The sequence below is a fragment of the Pocillopora damicornis genome, chromosome 1 (assembly GCF_964200805.1).
Source record: "Pocillopora damicornis chromosome 1, jaPocDami1.2, whole genome shotgun sequence".
Taxonomy (NCBI): Eukaryota; Metazoa; Cnidaria; class Anthozoa; order Scleractinia; family Pocilloporidae; genus Pocillopora; species Pocillopora damicornis.
The window spans coordinates 13,951,170-13,967,663 of NC_142670.1; the positions used below are offsets into that span (position 1 = coordinate 13,951,170).

Consider the following 16,494-nt stretch of genomic DNA (forward strand, 5'->3'; position numbering starts at 1 on the left):
GACACAAGGCTAACAGAGACGACATTTTAAAAATGCTCTGCAGGGGAGCCGAAGTTAAAATTCGCGTTCATGAACGGATCAGTGTCCAAGCTCCAGAGAGCATGCAAGAGTCCAAACTTTTCGCGCGTAGGCTTCAAGGACTAGATGAAAAGTTTTTAAACACAATCATTATAAAGAATGAAATTTTTTACATGCCTTTTACATGCTCACCCATATGAAGAATTATGCAAAAACTCTTTCTTTCTACAGGCTGCCTGTGTTAGAATAGCAGCTCTGATGCAGTATTTCTTGATGGCCGTTTTCTGTTGGATGCTGATCAAGGGAATTGACCTCTACTTCTTCGTTGTGAAAGTTTACAACATCAACACCAAAGTGTACATGTATCACGTCATCTCAAAGGGTAAGTTTATTATTTCACAACTTGCACTGGAAACTGTAATCATGCCTACGGATCGCCAAAAATGGTATTGCCAGGCAGTGAAATGTTTCGATTTTCTTCCTTTCTTTGTGGGTAGGTCTTCCAGTGATGGTGGTGGCCATTTCACTTGGAATCGCTACTGGAAAAAAGAAAAAACGTTTACAAAGTTATACGAGTGATAAATAGTGAGAAAAAATTCAACGGTTTCTTCGTGCTCTTCTCCTTTTATTTTGTTGCATTTAATTCTTTGTTTTGTTTTTGTACATATTTTGAAATCGATGTCATTACATTTGCTGAAAATTTGTGTTTCTTTTTTTTCTTTCACTTCTTGGAGTTCAGTTGCTGACTTTCCTCGACTATTCGTCGCCTTTGTGGCTTTCATTGAAGTTGTGGGTTTATGATTAGTGTTGGTGATTTTGATTGGTATACCTATACTAATTGCTGCCAAATATTCTTTCTCTGCTCTTTAAAAGCGAATTAAGAATTTATGATATGACCCCGCACAACATTTACCATTTTTCTTTTCCCATTTACCCACAACAAACTTTGGACTTAGCCGCTGTTTGCGGGGATGCTGGTCAATTTTACCCATTGATATCTTCACAGGCATAGGACAGCTTCATAAATTCTCCAACTTTTCCTATGAAAAAAATACTTTTCGTATGAAAAAAAATTCTACCCCTTCCTTGTTGATGTTTTCTCATTGTTTCACATTGACTTCTTTTCTCGCAAAAATAACTAAAAAAAACCATCGAGCAAGATGAAAGGAGCAGGAAGATTTGGAGATATTAGGAAATAACCAATTTGTCGCAGCCAACAGGGGAAAACTACCATTCTCAGCAAATACGATAAGTTTGACAACACAAAACGAAAACAAAATAGTGGAAGAGGTTTTCATGTTCTCCAGTGAGGCTCTATTCGCCAACCTTCCTCACTCCTTAATCAGTAAGGCCTTACGATACCTAAAAATGAAAATACATTGTTTAAGGAGAATAAAGGAATGTTTTCTCTTTAACTCCTAGAATTGGCATCAAAGCATGCGTGGTGATGATTCCCCTACTGGGTGTCACGTGGCATTCGGTCTCCTCTCGCCTGTACATGAAGCTTTCGTTTACGTCTTCACCATACTCAACTCTGCTCGAGTCAGTATTGGCTGGTAACTCTCAAAATTATTCAATCTCTATCATTAGTTTACTTTCTAACCAAGTGAGACACCATTACAATGATCACATGATAATTTTTTGGACTTTTGAAAACATAAATGCAGTTAGCTATGCAGGAGAAGGAAGACTTCTTTTTCAATTATAAGATACGCAATTTTCTTTCCTTCTTGAAATCGTTATAGGTATTTGACTAATTTGTTTGCATATTGCAAAAATTAATGATCTTGAAATCATTTTCATGCTGCAGGGTTTCCTAATTTTCGCTCTACACTGTATGCGAAACATCCAGGTAAGAAAAAAAACTTCAAACTGATAATTAACTCCATATCATCAAGTTTTAGAGTTTCGATAGATATCCGAGTACATGTGTTAAGAACCGAATTTCGTGTTGCTCGTCTATCTGCAGATCAGAGAGCGATTCAAAAGAAAGATGAACATCGTTTTTCCATCTTCTTTAAATAACAACCCCACGAGGAAGAGCCACAGGTCAATCCAAATGAGGTTGGGGATGTATGGGCAATTGAATTGCAGTCTTGTGCTGAGTTTGAATCGAAATCGCACCTAACTTAGATAACTGGATCCAGCCAACCGGAAATGACAGTCAATTACCTAGCACAATCACTTAGTTAACAGCAATAAGTCGGTTACGATCGATCTGACTTGCTCTCTGCAACTAAAAAGAGTTCTTTCTTTTCATTATTGTTTAACCATTCAACTAGCTGTAATTGTTATGTATGCTCTTTACGATAACAAGGTTGTTTTTGGGGCGATCGTATATTTGTAGGCAAGATTAATCGAAATAAACAAATGTATAAATTTAAATTTCTAATAGCTCTGTATCTTGATGACTTTCCTTCGAATAAGACCACAGTCCACTACAAACGAGGTGGGAATTTAAGTCAAGATATTATGAATTGTCCTTCTTTAAGAAGCACTCTAGCACGCAGCTTTAATTGAATGTATTTATCTTTCGATTCTTGCGCGCTGACTTTCTGCACTTACTGCAATATTATTTCATATTCGACGTTTCACTTATTGAATTTACAAACTTCTCACCAAACACTGTCATTACTTTAAACATTAAGCTATGGATAATAACTGAAACTATAGCTTTCTAGAAATTTCGAGAATGCCTAGTCATGCGGAAATGCATGCCAAGGGACTTTCTGGAGCAGTTTACTAGGTTATGTAGTTATGATGTAACACTACCAATATAGTTGTGTTGTAAGCGTCCGGAATTTTCGAGAATACTTTGTACATAAGGACACAGTCGTGCAGCAGTAATCCTTGTTGTCGGGAGGGACTGACTTTTCAGAAAGCTATACCGAGAGAGAGAAACCGTGGAAGATTGTTAATCTCGAGTTACTTTGGAGACAACTTCCAGATTGTGTCAGTAGTGAGGAAAGGAGTAGTTTGTGGTGGGTTTCAATCGGTTTTTTAAGGACAATTATTCTAATTGTTTAAGAGTCGCTTGTAACTGGATCTTTTTTTGGATCAGTTACATTTAACCATTTTTTTTTCGCATTCCTAAAATTAGGAGTATCGTTTTAAATCGAATTTACATCGATTAATTTGGAATTAAACTGGGGCAATGTTAGCCGGAAAAGGCATAAACCTAGAGATTATAAACTGTTCGGCACACATTATTGAACAACGATTAAAGAACTTTTACTCAGAGTATACAATTTAAAGGAAAAAGCTTAGCGATAGAAATGCAGAATATTTCGATGAGCCTGATTTTCAAATATCACTACAGCGGAACTTAGCATTGCAGAGGAATTTCAACAAGCGAGAGAAGGAGTCAATTATGTAGATGAGGCTAACAGTTTATAATAGTCTAGTTTACGTCATACCCATTTATAAATAAACATGGTGACGAAGCGTGCGATTAAAACGGAAGAAGTTAAAATAAAAATTATTCTGAAATATACAAGCACTTTTCTCTCTAAACTGCTCAAATGCGATAGGTAAAAACGTTTCAAGCTTTGATTGACTGAATACATTGCAGCTAAGACGAGCGAATATTCCAGAATAAATAATCAATTATTCCATGAGCGTGGAGAGATACTGGGAGAGTATAATGTCTCGCCCACAGAGCACATCACTATGACCCAACACAGGACGAAATCACATGTTTCCGTATTTCTGAAACGTGGCGGAAACATGCAACTCCATGTTTCCGTTATGTTTACGTAAAAGTGGTCCGGTTCCGTTGTATACCCAGCAACGGAAACGCGAGAAAACGTCACGAACCGGTAACGGAAACATAGGTTATCCGTCGTGTTTCCGGAACGGTTTAAAATGTTTCTGCCACGTTTCCGTTTACGGATTCTTGCAATTTCGTCCTGTGCAAGAACGTCTCGCACTGAGAGCTTTTGACTCACCGCTCGTTCTAAATTGTTGGGATTCAAACATTTGGAAACAAAAGTGATGGTCTGCATGACGCTTTTCTAGGAGAAAGTTGTTTTGTAGGCTGAAAACTAAAAATTGGCCGTTAGCCACCGTTGTTTTAAAGGCATACGAGGTAATTAGCGTGTCATAAGCGAGATGAATAAATAACAATAATTTCCATTTATGCATAACGAACAGGTGGCATTCTAGCTTAAGCTGCCCGTTGATAAAACAGAATTTTGTTTAGGACCACTTTCATTTAACAGAGCTCATAAAGAAATTATCGTTCTTACCATCAAATATTTTTTAGCTGTTTCTTCTGCAGCACTTGAACTACAAAAAGTATTTTAATGACGTGAAGCTTTTCAATTGTATTAGAAAAACAATGCTCTACATCAGGTGCAAGCTAAAGCCATGAACATGTGTTCAGAGATCATGATTTGCATTAGAATCTAACTCGTACGAAAGGCTTTTTATGAGGATGCCACAAATCCGCAACTCTCAAGCGGTGTGAATCAAATAAAAGTGAATCCGGCAAAATGTTCAAAACCCCGGTAATATGTTGTATGCTGGGTGAGTACGACCCTAGTTATTCCTGTTTGTTCTGCAGTAGCTATGAAACCGTCGAAATGGACTTTTTATTGTAAAATATTTATTTCGATATTTAAACTTACGGAACTCTAATAACGAAACATACCAAACTCCTAATATGTCCTCTCGAGTTGTTGTCTAATTATAAAGCTAATTATCACCATTATCGTTATTATTACTTTCTCAATATTTTTCTATTTCCATACAATTTAAAATAATTGCATAATAATCACCCGTAATGACACATTCGTATATGTTGTTCACTAGGTTAGTACCACCTTAATTATATCTTGACTTTCCATTTGTGACACATTAATATCCATTTTGGAACGTCCTGTGAAATTTAGCCAAACCAAACAGAGAAAAAATGTCAGGTGGCGGATATTTAGCACTGTTAATTAAAACAAAACAAAACAAAACAGATTTAAAGATGTCCTCATTAAAATTTTAGTTCTTAATCAGACATAGATCTCTTATAAATTGGATTCCTAAAGCCCTTTAGATTCCGTACAGTGCAAAGTAGGTTTCCGTAGAGCGTTCGGATGAGGCGTTATTCAGACATCGCGGTACCCAAACCTTTGGAGCTTTCATATTGTTGTTTTCTCATTGAAACTCAGAGTAGATGACTGCTGACTGCTCGTCAAGTTGAACGTCATAGTTAATTAGAACATATTTCTCTTCTCAATTATTCTTCTTTATGCCCGAAAGCAAACTTTATACTCAACCCATTGCTCTTCTTTAAAAAAAATATATGGGCTCTGGAGGTTCCGTAAGTTCCGCAGCCTGCTGATCCATAATTTTGTAACTCCCAAGAACATGCAGAAATCCTCACAAAATTTTGGAGACCCCCCCCCCCCCCCCCCTCAAGATTCAAATTATGCAAGTTTTATTTGAGCGCTCAGATTTGATACCCGATTCATTCGCTTGAAAAGTGAAACATTTTTTCTCTGGATAGCACATTTGACATCCTTTTCATTCGTTTATAGTTCGGTTGCGCGAATAACCCGTTTTAAAAAAAATTTCCAAAGGACTTTCCTGAGCGTCTATCGTATCCTTAAAAATGTTTCCACATATGACAAGTTTTGTTCAGCTAGTTGGTGAATTGCGGAGATGCTGCATTTTTTTTATAATTTCTCCGTCAGCTCCCTAGGAAGGTAATAAAATTCATGAATGGATGTTAAAGGGCATGTAGCAAATAAAATGCATCAGTACTCGTCTTACTCGAAATCTAATAAACTTTTTCATTGTTTCAAATGTTGCTCTTGAGATAACAATCAAATCAAATGTCCATTTTCTCTTCTACAGTCATCCTTCGTTTGTTGATGAAATTGCCAGGGACAGGTGAGGCAGCTTCATTCCGATTTAATATTCAAGTTCCTTTAAATAGACGGGAAAAAAAGATAATACCTGACCAATTATCATATAAATGAGCTATAGACTTCCTTTTAAAATTACATTGGATTGCAATTCAAAACGTGAGTTGGAAAGCAAAACAAAAAGTCAAAGAATAACGGTGCTATTACCCTGATCTCCCGAAGATCCACTTTTAAAATCTGGCCTGATTCTAATATTTGCTTCAGGGATGTAGAGGGTTTTGATGCCCATCGTCTGTTATTAAAATTAATGATATAAAAAATACTTTATCGATCGCTCAGTCAGTGTTGCTATCTTCAGTATACATTTTTCGTTTATTTATTTATTTATTTTCTTCTTATAGAGTGCCAACCAACCTGTTTCAAAAACTCCTCTTACATATTTTCGAAAAGCAAAATTTACAGGTTTCCTAACAATGACGTCTGCTCAATCTTGGGAGGTTATTTAGTCTCCATCGAGACTGAGGAAGAATGGCAGTTTATCAATCATGAGATTCAAAAACGTGGTACTTGGAATACTTCGACTACTAATGCGTGGCTCTTTGGTTTGGAGAAGAAAGACGGGGTTTGTATATGGAAGAGTGGAGAACAGCTGAATATTTCGAAATGGCGAGATTCTGAGCCAAATGGGAAAGACGAAAGGGCGGAAATATCCATGAACGGAAGCCTCTTTAATGGTATCCCTCGGAATGATAATGGAGATGCCTACATTTGCGAGATGCCTGGAGGTAAGATCACATTCCAACCATAAAGTATATAATGTGCTGAAACATTAGCAGTCTTGCACTTGTGTCATGAAAATTGCTCTTGCTTCTTAAAAGTAAAGAAAAACATAGTTCACAGAATATACTCTGCTCACCTAACTTGAACGTGTGAGCTATGAATGAACTTTTAGGCGTGCATAAGTAGCTGAACACACTGCCCATGAAATTTTCCGTAATACGTGTTTCAAAAATTAAGTGAGTGTGGGCTTTTTGTTTTGAGCATAACATATCGAATTACTTTTATTTTTGTGTGTCCGGGTGTGAGTTTCTCGTACAAGTCAGTGATAAATATGTTATTCGCCGGCTGGAAGATCTGTATTGAGTAATACTGTGCCCAAGGTCTTGAGCACTGGTAGTGGAGATAAATTACACAGTTTTTCCCAATACGGACCGACCTTGGCTCATAAATAACAGTTTTTTCCTCTTGAAATTAACTAAATGTTTTCCATATGAGCCCTAATGAGTTAGGGTTGTAAGAGCGGCAAAACCTTCCTTGAACTGAACAAAATTTGAGCTAGGAAATGGTAGTTGAAACAGATTGAGTAAATGTAAATAAAAAAGAGGCCTCACCGAAATATTTATATTTGGGTAATGAAAAAGGTAATTTAAGAGGCCTCCAAACAAACTTTGAAACATTTTTTGACAAGTATCTGTCACAATTTGACACCTGTCAATTAGAGAGCGCGTAACAAAAAAACGTATGCACCCTTTAAAACAAATCAACAACGACAACGGCGCTGGTTTGGCAAATAAACTGAACTGCAAAGTAATTTTAAGTAAATTTAAATCTATGTTTTGAAGTTGTGGGAGTTCCCTCGTTTGTTTGCTGCAGTCGCGACTGCAACTCTGGTCTTTCATCAAAAGGGGAATTTTAAAGCAGCTTTTTCTCGTTGAATTCCTTTGTTTTCTGTTGCGAAATTTACGGTACCAATGTCCAATTTGAACGGACCTGCAAAGACTTACCGAAAGCGTATTTGAAGTAAAAAAAGACCTAGCTCACTGTTCTCCAAGGAAAAAATTTTTTGAAAGAATTCAGATACATAATGAATGAAATTACCATTAATGATTTCAACTGTGAAGAAATACCTCACGTTTTAACTTTCTGAGTTACTTCTAGTAAGGCTTAGGTTATTTACAAGCGGCTTTAAGGCAGCGCGTTAACCTATCTTATGACATATTTGCTATCAATATTCATCTCAAAACCAATTTTTTTTGCAGGGAAACAAAGTTATCTGAGAGAGAGAAAGTGAGAATTAATAAGTTATCGATCGGCTTGATTTGCTCCAAAACGATTTGCTTAAAAATACTGTCCAGCCGGCAAAACGAAATAAATTTCTTGAAAAATAGCAACAAAGCTAAAGATGTAATCGGCGGCTCGCTCAAGCGATACCGTGCCCGTGGGCAGAGATAGGAAAACCCGGACCGGGTTAAGTACAAATAAGATTCCAGGATTCTCTACCGTGCCCTCTGAGAAAAACAAATAATAAATGCAGTTCTTTTGAGAAAGGTTATCGGAAAAATCTTGTCGGGACGCTGGTAGCTTTTAGGTCATGGTTAGACTTAACCTCAGGAATTCAGGGAGACCTAGGAAATGTCACTTTAAGGACGAGGCATCACGGGTTTGAACAACCTGTTTTAATTGCAAGACTTTCTTTAAATTCTAAACTGCATGAGCTAACCCTAATTAATTTATCTTTAATTTTTATGTCCCTATTGATTATCGTTACCCAGGTAATCTTTTGAGATTGTTGCGTGCACTTTAAAGTTTTGCTCTTTGCCCGTAGCAACTGCATACGGTTAACTGCGTATCTCCAGTTGCACATTTGTGGGAACCTACATTCACATTTAATTTTACGTTTTTTTAAGTCTGATTAGATAGAGGAGGAAGAGTAGGGGGCGGAGTGGGGGAGGTGTCAGCTCAACGAGGAACTAATTAATATTTAAAAACTCGACTACCAAAATGATATGAACTCACAAATAATCTTAGCTGATGTGAAGTTAACTAATCCACAAAAGCAGGTAAGTGTGGCGGACGCCGTAGTGAAGAAAGATGTATGGTATTTATTGACACTGATCAGACAAATACATAGGATGTAAAAAAAAAAAAAAGAATTCAGTAGTGAATGAGTCACGTTTCCTGGCTCATTCGTTTTTTTCCTTTGTTGTGATTGTGATTATAATCTTTTTATGTTATCATTGCTATTATAATGATCACTTTATTTATCATCATTAGGATAATTGGTATTTTTGTTTTCATCTTCATCATCATGTAGAATGCCCAAATATAACTTTTAAAAACTCTTGGTACATAATTTCGGTGGATGGAGAGTCCTGGTACTGGAGCAGAGACACTTGCTCAAGTCTAGGCGGGGACCTAGTTTCCTTTGAAACCCAAGAAGAATGGAATTTGATTAATGACGAAATTCAAAGGCGAAACACTACGAACTATGAAAAAAAATGGAGAATTGGTTTAAAAAAAAGGGCCAGGAATTGGACCTGGGTGAGTGGAAGACCGCTGACTATTTCCAAATGGGGACAAGGGGAGCCAAGCGGTAAACACAACGCGGCTTTCATGTACAAGAGGTTCCGTAATGGCGAACAGGGCGTATTTGGAAGTGATAATGGTACAAGTGGGAAAAAACCGGACGCTTATATTTGTGAGATCCCCGAGAGTGAGTTGATATGTTGTTATTGTTGTTTTTATTTTTTTTTTATGTTATTTTGAGTAAACTCAAAGGCACTAGGAGCGCTGAAGGGCAATAAAAACATTATTTGCTAACGTTTGTGGTACTCACGAGAGAAGTTATAAAAACCCTCAGACAGTCAGAATCAAGTTTACACTTACCTTTGCGTAAATCAAAATATGTTTGAAACAATCCCAATGAACGTTTTCACGATATATATGTCTAACTTTAACCTTGTAAACAGGGGAAAGCTGCAGATGGTTCTGTTACTATCACTTTTACGAACAACAACAGTTACGAATCTGATGGTGAATACCAATTGCAAAGAATTATCAGTCCAATTGCTTTGTTGGATGATAGTGCGTGATGATGTGAAGAGCGTTATCTTTTTGTGAAAAGCTTGTGACTCATGTCGGTTAAGAACCATGCCAATTATCGTTTTCTAAAACAAATACAACAGATTTGCAGACTTATTTGTTCTTCGCATAGGAGAATCAATTTTAAGTTTACTGTATTCTATTTTAATGTGTGATCATTTGAACTGTAAAGTTGTAAGGGCTAATTTTAATGCAATGCATGATGTGCAGTGAGCATAATAAACTGACCATCGTGCATCTAATCCGAATATGGCGGGCATTTCGATCGACTTAGTAACCACTACTCTATAACGAGGTTAGTAAGGATTACCTCAGTTCTCATACATCACCAGAGGGTATAGATACATTTTCTTGTCTAAAAGATAGTTAATACTGAGGTGGAATATATTTGATGTTCTGCTCACCGAAAAGATAAACATAGGCATGCGTAGCATGCAAGAGTTTTTATTTTGGCTAGGTGGGTTGAAATGGGACACTTTGGGTTCTTAACGCTTTCAGTCTTGAAACAGGAAAAGAGAATAACTTTAAGTCCAGAATTGTGTGGAGAATTCATTTTTCAGTGGTGTTGGATGATGCGCTTCGAAAACGTGACAAAATGCAGATTGTTTCCGAGGAAACGACACGTGGTAAAGTGAAGTCTTAAGAGGCAAAATGGATATTTGATTAGTGGAATATTATTCAAGAAAACGCAGAACAGGATATTGAAGTATAGTGTTACAGCTTTTTAAGCTATTAGGGAAAAGTCTACAGATTATATTTCATTCTCCAGTATTATGGGGTCTAGTTTTCGAAAAACATCCTACAGCCCTATCTAAGCAACAATCAGCCAAGACGTGTGCCAACGACAAATAAAATGTTGAGGAAACAATAAGAGCTTTCTATATTACTGATAAAAATCGAGTGCGTTTAAGAGTTTTGAACGTTATTGACGGCCATTTTTTTACTCCCCTTTCCGTCCGCAGTTTTGCCCTCGCAGTGTAATAGTACGGTAATTTTGTGTATGATGTGGTCTTGATTAACATTTTTCTTTAAAGACTCCTCAATACCTTCAGTACCTTCGTCGCCCTCACTATCATCCAGAGTAGCCCTTGCAACCTCACCATCACCATCACCATCGCCATCGCCATCCCCTCGCCATCGCCATCCCCTCGCCATCGCCATCGTCATACCCGTTTCCGTCGCCGTCGCCGTCGCCATCGCCATCGCTGTCACCAGTTGAGCAGCTTGTATGTTTTCTAGTCATTTACCGTTTTTATGCATATCGTTTTTCAGGATCTCCTCTGTTTACAAAGGTGAGAGACAATATTTTTAGTTTTAGGCAAAGGAGTATGTTTCAAAATTTGGCGGAATAAATATTACCAGAAGGACTTCCCTACAGGTATCTAATTTTATATGACTTAAAGGCTTTTTAACTTTGGTATGTTTTTAAACGATAAAAAGGTTAATATTTGATCTTTAAGGATAAACCACCATCGAGCCATATGAAGTAAAAATGTTGAAGCTTAAAAAATAATCCAGGCCCCTAAAAGAGTTCTCCAGCCGATGAATACCCTGGACACCATTTGGGGCATTAGTGTAAATTGTAGATCTGAGACTGCCTGTTCAATGACCTGGAAATATTTTATGTAATTGTAGGAAGCTGTTACTGTGTTTGAAGATTTCACCTTAAAAATAAAGAACGTCACAAAAGACAAGGCCGGAATAGAGGAGGTTAAAACACTGAAAAAATCCATCTTTGAGGTGGCAGAGGCCGTCGAGAAATTTGCTCTTAATTATGGCAACCGACACCTCAGAGGAATGAGGCCTTCAGAAAGGATCGTTTCCCCCAAAATTGGTGAGTTTGCGGCCTTCAGTCCTGTTTAGTTTCAAAGTCTATTCCTTTGTTACTTGCTGACTCGCTGACTGTCCCACTGAGCTGTCTAATTTCCTATGGCTAGATGGTGTAGGAACTCAGCTATTAGCCCAACGTATCAGAATGTTATTGCTGGATGTCATCGATTCATCTGTGTTTTTTTTTTTCCAATTTGTTTGATACTTTGATTTTTCGCGGTGGAGAAGGAAATTGAACGTTTTGTTAAACAATCAGCAAGAGAGAATAGGAATCCTTCAAATTGTGAAACCCTTCTTCTCGATCTGTATATTGAAACTTTTCTTAAACATTAGATTGGTGAGTAACACTTTACTAAATAAAATTGTCAAATCTTAGAAATGCTTTCCGCTTACTTCATACCGTACACTGAGCTCAAAATTGGCCTATCGTCTGTGATGTACGTAAATGCGAGATTTTTAACCGTACGCTTCAAAATTCTCTAATGAACTCTATAGTTCTCCAACGAAACGGTTCGAGGAACGAATCGAGTTTTCACAATTTTAGTCCGTGCAGTACTACTCATTTTTTTATCAGCCTTACATTAAAAAAAAAAAAAACTTTGTAAAATGGTTGAATTCGTCGAATAGTCGTGGAAGGGCAAATACGATACATACAATACACTTCCAACCCATAAGATTATGAAATATTTGTGTACACCACAAAATGGAAGTTTGTGTAGGTGTGCTATTGTAAATTTCATCGAAGGTGCTTTCATTTGTAGTTTTTCTTTCTGACAGTTTTGGTCATTCAAAAAGCCTATCGCCAGAATGCAAGTGGCTTCAACTTTGAGGAACAACAATGGCGAGCAAGAATCGATATCGCTTCTTCAACTTTTGAGAAAAATGGTTCGTATTAACTATTGTGGTAACTTTACTTTTGGTATTACCTTGGTTTCTCCAATAGAAATTTCTGTGTCGAAATAAAGCCTCATGTAAAGGCACTTCCTTAGTTTACATAGTCCATCTTCTTTAATCACTCGCCCTCCCTAAAATGTCACATACCTCAGAGCCTGATAAAAATTTCAATTTTGTGTGTTTTTTTTTTTGTTGTTGTTTGATAACATTTTTTTGTTGATCCTTGGGGTTTAAAGGATCAATGGTGGTTACATGTGTGTACAAGGATTTGCATGACCTACTTCTGACAGACCAAGCCATGAAGAGTGAAACAGACAACCAAAGGTGCCGTTATTTTCATATTACTCCATGTCGTTTACCTTAAAAAACACATAACACGAATACACATAAGATCTAAGTTCAACTAAACTGAACTGAGAAACTTTCCAAAAACCCTAACTAAGGTTGGAAGACTCCCTGCTTGTCTCTGACCATTCCACCTTCATGAAAAATTGGCCTGAATCTACAAAAAATATGTAATATTGCTTCCTTGGTTCTGGTCCATTTTCAAATACAATTTCTTCATAGGTATAGCAACTTCAGGATAATGGCCGTAACTATGAACCCCAAGCCAGAGAAATTGCGAGAAAATGTCATCCTACAGTTCAGAAACCTAAAGGTAACATGAAAATTAGTTTCTATGCGTTGTTTTGATTTATTCTGACAAGATAAAATCTATTTTCAGGTCTTGACGGCAGAGAAGCGCTGTATGTTTTGGAGTGGCCTCAGCAAAAGGTAAAAAACTACAATATATATTATTATATATTATATATTGTATGGTATTTATTCCTTCTTAAATTAAATTTAGTATGGAGGAGAATGAATGAACTTTCTCAGATGCTTTTGCGCAGATGAACACTTTCCTGGAAGCCAACATGTTGTCGTTTTTAGAGAGGGGAAGTCTGATTGAAATGTTCTCGCAGCTATAACTACAATAGAAGAAAATCTTGGCGCAAAATTGTCAAACATCACCTCTTCCCCAAACAATGAATAATTTTTTTTTTAACTTTACTTTTTTATTCATGTGTGACAGCTTTTCAGAGGAAGGTTGTTATGTAATTACATCAAAAAGTAACTCAGAAGAAACAGTTTGCAGTTGCAATCATTTGACGCATTTTGCCGTCTTAATGGACTACGACGGTAGCACAAAGGTAATAAAGTTATTTTTGCCTTACTTAATAGTTTTATGGGCTCAATGAACTAACTCAATGTTATCCTTTAATTTTTCTTTTCTTGACACAGCGCACCGAGGAGGACGAAACAATTCTGAAAGTTGCCACCTACGTGGGACTGAGCCTTTCAATAATCGGGATACTTTTAATATTAATACTTTATTCTTGCCTCACGTAAGTAATGCACGTGATTAATAATGACGTAAATTCTTAACTCCCCTCAATAAGGCTGGTGAGAAAAGAGATCGCAATGCCAATCTCCATGCAAACAAGAACAGTCATGTCAGATAATTCACAAACTCAAACTACATTTCATGCCCCATCACGAACTTTTGAACAACTTATGATATCACTTTTTATGAATTTTTTAAGGTTTAGACATTTTCTTCGTAATGTTTTCTTTTTTTGTCCTCTCCGGAGCTATTTACTGACTTTCTTCTTTCCTTCGCTGTCAAGATTTAGTTAATTTTTTGCCATATTTTCCTGTGTGTTGTTGCTTTTGTCTCATTCATTCTTCTTCTTTTTAATATTATTTTACCAGAGATGTTCGTAAACCTCTCTCTCAAATTCGACTGAGTGTTTTTATGTCCCTTGGAGCTGGACAGATTATCTTCCTCGCTGGAATAAACGCCACAGAAAATAAAGTCAGTAGCCTCTCCTTTTATCCATAGAATGAATTTACTCTTTGCTCCGTAAATATCTTGTCGAAAGAGGCTCGCTGATAATTATACGAAAACTCGTCCTTTCCACAGGCTGCCTGTGTTACGATAGCAGTTCTGATGCAGTATTTCTTGATGGCCGCTTTCTGTTGGATGCTGATCGAGGGAATTTATCTCTACTTCTTCGTTGTGAAAGTTTACAACATTAACACCAAGATGTACATGTATCGTGTCATCTCATGGGGTGAGTTTTGTATTTTAAAACATGCACTGGTAACTGTAACCACGTTTTTGGATCGCCAAATCTAGTGTTGTCATGCAGTAAAGTCTTGTGATTTCCTTCCTTTGTTCATGGGTAGGTCTTCCAGTGATCATGGTAGCCATTTCACTTGGTATCGCTGCTGGAAAAGAAGGGTTACAAAGATATACGAGTGATAAATGGTAGGAAAAAAATTCAAGGGTTTCTTCTTGCTCTTCTCCTTTTAATTTGGTGCATTTAACTCTGTTTTGTTTTTGGATATAGTTGGAAATCGGTATCATTTTATTTTCTGACAATTTGTGTTTCTTTCTTGTGTTTCACTTCCTCGAGTTTAGTTGCTGGCTTTCCTCAACTAACGACCTGATCTGGATATTTGTCGCCTTTGTGGTTTTTATTGAAGTCGTGAGTTAACGATTAGTGTTGGTGATTGTGATTGGTATACCTGGAGTAGTTTCCTCTGCTCTTGAAAACGAACTAAGTATTTCTGATATGACCCAAGACAATATTTACCGTTTTCTTTTTCCTATTCACTCACAAAAAGCTTTGGACGTAGCCGCTGTTTGCGGGGATCCTGGTTTATTTTAACCTAATGATGGTCTTCAATAGCGGGGAAAACCTGTGGAGACAATATCCCCACAGGCAAAAGATAGCTTCATAAATTCTCCAACTTTTACCACATGGTATGAAAAAAAAATTCTCCCCCTTCCTTCAACGCAAAAGTAACTCATGAAAAAAACAAAACAAAAAAAGATGAAAAATATGATAGGAGCAGGAAGAGTAGGATTTATTGAATTTATATAATTTAACATGAGGCTATACTTGGCGTGGTTCTTTCAGTTTAGGGACTTTTGTGCGCGATTTCCTTTGCTCATTGGCAGAGGATCGAAGCTCCTAATCTTGGTACCCCGGTTAGGGGCTCTATTCCCTGTAAATTACTCTTCATCTCACGCTTGTTACCGAATCAGTAACTTCCTTGGCAAAGATCCTCCCCTGCTTTGGCTATTCGACATCCATGTCTAAATAGTCACCTTTTTTTCCATATTTTAGCTCAACATTTTGATACTCCTACGAGTAATAAGAGATATGAGCAATTTGTTGCAGCCAACAGGGGCAGACCACCATTTTCAGTAAATACGGTGAGAATCACAGGATAAAACTAAAAAAGGTAGTGGAAGACATTGTCATGCCCTCCTGTGGGGCTATATTTGCCTAGCTTTCTCATTCTTTAATCAGTAAGGCATCAACATATCTAACAATGAAACTTCATTGTCAAAGGAAAGTAAAAGAATGTTTTTTTCTAACTCCTAGTCTTGGCATCAAAACATGCGCGGTGATGATTCCCCAGCTGGGTGTCACGTGGCTATTCGGTCTCCTCTCGCCTGTACATAAAGTTTTCGCTTACATCTTCACCATACTTAACTCTACTCAGGTCAGTGTTCGATGGTAACTGTAAAAAAGTCATTTATCTCTATTATTTATTTTACTTTCTGAACAAGTGAGACATCATTAGGGTGGTCAGATTATGTTGTTTTGGAATTTTTAAAACAAAATGGTGTCAACTATGCAAGAGAAGACAGACTTCTTTTTCAATTATAAGATATGCAATTTTCCTTCCTTCTTGGAAATCTGAATAGATATTTGACTAATTTGTTTGCATATTGTAAAAGTTAATGATCTTGAAATTATTTTTGTGCTGCAGGGTTTCCTGATTTTCGCTTTACACTGTGTGCGAAACACTCAGGTAAGAAAAAACATTGAACTGATTATTAACTTTATATCGTCAAGTTTTAGTGTTTCAATAAATATCCGAGTGCTAAGAACCATATTTCGTGTTGCTTGTCTATCTGCAGATCAGAGAACGATTCAAAAGAAAGATGAGC

At 37.0% G+C, this 16,494-nt stretch overlaps 1 long non-coding RNA gene across 1 annotated transcript; it reads left to right on the forward strand.

Annotated features, from left to right (window-relative positions):
• The first annotated feature begins 10,911 nt into the window (after positions 1 to 10,911).
• LOC149052170 (uncharacterized) lies at positions 10,912 to 12,480 on the forward strand. Its single transcript, XR_016181574.1, has 3 exons — positions 10,912 to 11,139; positions 11,397 to 11,595; positions 12,369 to 12,480. It is a non-coding gene; the product is annotated as an uncharacterized LOC149052170 (long non-coding RNA).
• Positions 12,481 to 16,494: the final 4,014 nt, after the last annotated feature.